This window comes from Pistacia vera, unplaced genomic scaffold (assembly GCF_008641045.1).
Source record: "Pistacia vera cultivar Batoury unplaced genomic scaffold, PisVer_v2 Contig20, whole genome shotgun sequence".
NCBI lineage: Eukaryota > Viridiplantae > Streptophyta > Magnoliopsida > Sapindales > Anacardiaceae > Pistacia > Pistacia vera.
In genome coordinates this window covers 475,214-481,303 of record NW_022196002.1, presented here as the reverse complement: position 1 = coordinate 481,303, position 6,090 = coordinate 475,214, and the positions used below count along the sequence as shown (strand labels likewise).

Below are 6,090 nucleotides of genomic sequence, written 5' to 3'. Positions count from 1 at the left end.
CCACTCTGAGTCGTAACGGCAGATTCCGACCAGATTCCGGTGGTGGTGGCCTGAATCTGGCACTGTGGTGGTGGGGGTGTTTTTGTTATTTTACAAATTGAGTGTTTTGTAATTATTAACCAAGCCAAGGATATTTTCGTCTGCATAATATACTGTTTAGGGGCAAGATTGGACAAAAATTATGATTACCCGGTAATGCTTTAATAACAACCCCCCATGAGGTACAAATATTCCCGGCAATTTAACCCCCTTTGAACACTGTTTGTCATCTTTTTTTCCCGTAAAATTTTTTTACAAAAATGCCAAACACGGTAGTCTGCTAAATTAAACAAATATTACCCTTGTTAAAAAATTTAAACCCGATCCAAACGGGCCCATATAGTATGACTTTTTTACAAAATTTGTGGTACAATATGGTTTGGTTCAGTTAGAAAACCGAATCGTACCTCATTTGTCCACCTTTACTTCGAAGTTCCTTATTGAATGATACTGAAACTATCAAGCGATGACTGAAACCAATGACAACAAGTGATACGAAAAACCACCGCCGAATTATATCAAGATTTAGATACTAAATAATTTGAAAATTCTCTAGTTTTTCAATACTTCATTAACATATAATAAGCCAAAAACTGTGTTCTTAGAGCTGAAACTGCCTTTAAATAGTTCTCTCATAAAACCTAATGAAAAAACGAAGGAAAAGTAAGTTCAACAATTCATACAAAATTACCAAAACATCCAAAAAATTACAAAAACACCCCTAAAAAAAACATAGAAACGTTCAAAAACCTTCCGAACGAATGTGAAGGTAAAACTGTCCACCCTCATTACAAAAATATGAGTTTGCTCGTTAGACCGTTTTGGAGTGCCGGTCAAAGATCATGGCATTCTAACACCGTCAACTATTCACCCTGTGGGTCTGCATCATTGAAACTCTTTAATATTGCCTTTTTCTCTCTTCTTCGCTTTTTTAATCTTCAAGATTGAACTAATGAGCTGCATCATTGTTATGTGCTTTGCACCGCTTAAGCATGAAGGTCAGTAAAAGCCTGCAGTGTTCTAAACTTGAGCAGAGTTGGTTGGCTTCACGTGAGGAAACGGTCCACGAGATTTTTTTAATTTCTAAAAATTAAATATTAGTATATAATTGAGTAACGTACTTGAAGGAAATCTATTTTATCTGAAGAAGATTCTAACAAAAAAAAAATATTTATTATTCTTTAGTTTTGATCTTACTATTTAATGAGTTTTTTTATTTCCACTATTCACACTTTCAATAAAATTATATTGACACTTGGCTTTCTTAGATGGATTAAAGTTACACTCAAACTAACCCATGTGCAGTAAATAAATAAAATTTAAACAATAAAAAATCATTCCATTACCTCTCCATTAAATGTTTTCTAATCTTTAATGAATCTCGTATCGAAATAACAAAGCATCTTCATCAAATTAATGTACACAGAAAATGGTCGGCTGAAAATGCTGGGAAAAAATAAAATTTTAATCTTATAATTGTTATTATAATTAAATTCTTGATATTACACATTATCTTGAATGTTTTGATTAGTTTTTTTCTAAATCTTTTGATCCCAATAAATATTTTTGTTTTTTTTCTTAATATAATTTATTATAAATTCAATTTATTATGTGAATATTGTTTTCATTTTTCGTCCTTTCAAAAACAAATTATACTTCCTATATAGTAAATCTCATTATATCAAGCAATACTTTCCTAATAAGGCACTTTCTTCTTATCAGAATATGTGATAACTTTTTATTTTAGGTTTACTAAAAAAAAAAAAAGTTTACAGCCCTGCCGATACTTAATCCTGGTTCCGGAAAGATATAATTTCATGGAGAACATTTATTGATAAGCAGATTGAAGTCCTATAAAATTCTTCATCTCTTCAATCAACAAAGAAGACTCGGGAATCTGAGTGTGCACATAGAAAGAGTGACCACAATTAGGGTACTCAATCAAATAAGCTTCTTTTCCACTTTTCTTCAACCCTTCATAGTACCTCCTTTGCCAATCTTGCAAAGGATCAAACCCTCCAACAACAACCATCGTCGCCGGAAAAATTAGCCCAGAAATATCAACCGAATTTGGCCCGAAAATGTTCGTCGCTGGATGGTCTCTATTTGAACCTTGAGGCAGAAACGCCTTCCACATCCAATCAGTACGGTGCATTGGCATTAATGTAGATTTTTGAAGCCTAATTTCTGACTCTGTCCTTTCTTCTCCGCCTAAAAGTGGATGAATCGCTATAAGTCCAACGATTTTCAGCTTCCGAAATTTTTTCTCAATGGCTCCAAGTGTTACCTGATGTGCCAAGTTCCCTCCCGCACTGTCTCCAGCAATGAAACATTGCTTGAGATTAGCATAAGCAGGGGGGTTTTCAATATTTGTTTCGTCAATAAACTTGAGCACAGCAACGCCATCTTCTCTTTGACTAGATGTCGATGCTCCGGGGCGAGGCGGTAGTTGACTGAAACTATAACAGCACGGAGCTCCCTGGCGAGCCTTCTGCAATACCTATCAAAGCTAAATGAATTTGCAGCCAAGTAGCAAAAACCTCCACCATGGAAGTAGAGAACAACCGGCATGCAAGCACCGCCCCCGCCACCATGAGTTTCAGGCGTGTAGAGGCGGAACCAGAGATTGCGAGAGGGGTCAACTTTGATATCTGAAGTTGCAACGCCATTGTTGGGTTTTTTTGATGCTGGAGCTTTGAAGTCGAAGAGGTTGAAGAGACGGCGGTTGACGGTAATGTTTGGGCGGCGAGTGAGGTCGACGAGGAAGGCGAGGAAGGTCATCAAGAGCCGGGGAATCCATGGGAGGTTTGGTGAAGCTTTAGGGTTTTGGGACATCTTGTACTTCTTGCATAAGAGATGGGAAATAAGGTTTTAAATAGTTGTAAAGCATTTTTTTTTTTTTTGGAAATATTCTTATATAAAAAAAAGTATGAGTTGGAAAGATGTGGGATTAAGGAATTAGTTATGATTAACATAGTTGTTATGCCTGAAAAGTTAGGGCTGACGTGGACTCGTCAGCAAGAGCCAATCAGGGTTCAAGAAGGTTTTATGTCATTCAGACACTACCACGTCGCGCAGTGATGGAAGAGGTATAGTTCTTGTCAGTGTAGCAGGTGAGTGCATGTGAGTGCTAGCCTTGCGAGTGGTTAGGAATTATCCACCTGCCCGAGCCTTACGGAATTTGAAGATATTTCTCGTGCAGATAACCAATGAGATGCAAAGAATGATTTGCACAAAACCTATCCACTTGCAGACTTGTAATCATTACCTTGAACTCTCCCACTATAAATAGAGGACATCCCTCTCATTTACGGGATTAGCTAATCTTAGTCTAAAACAACTTATATTCTCTCTCTCTCTCTCTCTCTCTCTCTCTCTCTCTTTGTATTCTCTCTAGATTATAACTCAGTTCGCCTCACGCAACCTGATTTTACTCATCTATTAATACAATAGCAGTAAACGTAGAATTCACTTTTGAGCATCCGAATCACTTTAAATATCGATTCTCATTCATTGTTTCATTTTATGTTTCCTTATCACGTGTGATTTCTAAGTCCGCTTAGCACTTTGCACGCGTTAATCGTTGGTGTCAAAATCAAACATCAACAATAGTCGACCCTGTGGACTAGCAAGAGGGAAAGTAAATGACTTTTGCTTTTTTTTTTTTTTAATCTTTATTTTATTTTTAAAATTCTTAGACATTTGCAAGTGTCGTATTGGATAAAATTACTTTAGTTGACTCTATTTTGCTTTTATTTTCTTTATAACTTGTACAAATGTACAATTATTGATTTGCCTAGTTTCCGATTAAATGTGACTACAATTAATAGTAAGTGTTCTTAGATGGAACAAAGTCATCATTTAGTGTCCCAAAATATTGAACAAATTGAAACTTGTGTTTGTTTTGTCCCTAAATTAGATTTAATAGAGAAGGGTTAAATGACCTTACTACCCTCATCCTCCATATACGTAATAACCTTACTTCGCTCAACAGTTCCTCGCCTCTTCCTCGTTGTAGCAGTCCTCACCCATCTTAAATCCGATGCCACTGCTCCAATTATACTGTCCTGAATATGGTCATTTTCTCCCCCCTAAACAAATATCTCCTTCAAACAACAATTACGAAAAAAAAAAAATAGTTTGATTATAAATAAATAAGGGGTATATTATAGAAATTTACTTGAGATTTTATATTACAAGTAAAAAATATTATAAGGCCAATATTTTTTTTTTTAAAAACTCAATAAATTATGGTTTGGATTAGGATAAATCCCTTATTATCTAAGGAGTTATATTCTAAATTATTGATAATTTAGTTTAACTTTAATTAGGATTTTTTTATAGGTTTTTTAAACTGTATTGACAATAATCGTTTTCTAAACATTAAAATGCGTAAAAGAAAATTGTAATTTTATGTAATAAAATAATTAACAATAATTATTAAAGTTTTATCATTTATTATTATGTTGAAAGATAAATTATATTACTTGTTAAAAATTCGCCGTAAATTCTAAACTATTATGGGTGCGCCAAAAAATCAAACCCAAAAACCCATACCGAATTGTTAGGGCCAAAAAATGTCCTCAGCCCAAATAGGCCCAAAGACGAAGACACCTTCATCCAAGCCGGAAGCTCGGGCCCAACTCCAATAGAGCCCAAATCAGAGTTCTGTAGATGAGGCCCATTCAATATGCTTTTTCAGCTCCTCACCATTTGGACTCAAGACTCCTGATCCTTGAACACCTATTGGGCTTACGATTAACTCGGAGCCCACAGTCGCCTACGAAGTACTTTCCTACTTGAACTCTGCTAAAGAAGTCAATTACTATCCTAACTCCTCCAATGTCCGTATCCGAGGCACATTCGAATTCCCTTTCCTACTGAGATAAGGGATCCAAAGGCTACACCCTTTGGGAAGACTACCAGTACGAGGACTCCCATTCCCACCAGGACTCGAAAACCATACACTCACTACTTAAACAGAGGTCAACCCTCTCACAAAGGACAGATTCCATTACACCCTCAAACCCTGAAGTTCCTATTCTTGAGAACTTCTCATTGCAACCGTAGTCACAGTCCCCGACTAGACTTCTGGTAACCTTTCTTCTCCCTAGCCCTCACTAAATTAGCCTCATTCAGCCTTGTTGACTTGGACGTCGGAGTGTCTACGGCAAACACCACCCTGGTGTTTTCCGTCGCTTCACTTTCCTTGCTTAAGTAGGTGCAGCAGATTGCTAGTGGCCTCAACCTCACGGGATCAAACCCTCTTTCCGTACAGGTAGATTTTTACGTCTATAGTTTGGCGCCCACCATGGGGCCTCTAGCAATCATTCGTCTCAACAAACCCTGCTACGTGAAGAAACTCTCCATGGCTGACAATTCTGATAACACTAATCCTGGCCTCGAGGCCAAACTGGAGGCTCTGACCGCCCTCATGCAACAACACTCAAACAAGGTGGCAGCATTGGAAGCTAAGAACACTACCATCCGAACTAAAAACGCCTCCATCCAGACCCAAAACCAATCTCTAAAAGAGAAGGTAAGTCAGTTTTATGATCTTGAGCTTCTGCCTTGTTAGGTACCACCCAATCGGTTCTGCACCATAGTTCCGTCTATGTAGCCTCTCAGATAAGCAGTCGCGTCAACTATGTTCCTCGTTGGTCGACGATTCAGCCCTGATTCAGTGTGAACGGGGTCTGCCAACAGAACCCTTCTCGGTTGATCCGCATCAGGCGCAAGATCAAGGCGTCCAAGTGACAGAAAGCCCGCTACAACAAGATTCACCCATCCTTGCCGTCCTACCTCACCTTCAGTCAACCGTCCCTACACAAACTCCACTCGGCTCGGTTCATCCTCACGGGTCGAGCGGCCTGATGCGTGTTTCCTACAACATGCAATATGTAGCAAGCATACTAATCGCTCAAGTAATAAAGTGATGAGTGAGTATCGTTCCCACGAGGACTGCTAGCTAAGCACTAAATATCCTACTGTTCTCAAGTTGGAGCAATCGACTTCTTTGGATTGATGGGAGCTATTTCTAATTAAAACTGA

General features: G+C 37.9%; 1 pseudogene; it reads right to left on the bottom strand.

Annotated features, from left to right (window-relative positions):
* Positions 1 to 1,817: 1,817 nt before the first annotated feature.
* On the bottom strand, positions 1,818 to 2,876 carry LOC116128423 (annotated as a pseudogene).
* Positions 2,877 to 6,090: the final 3,214 nt, after the last annotated feature.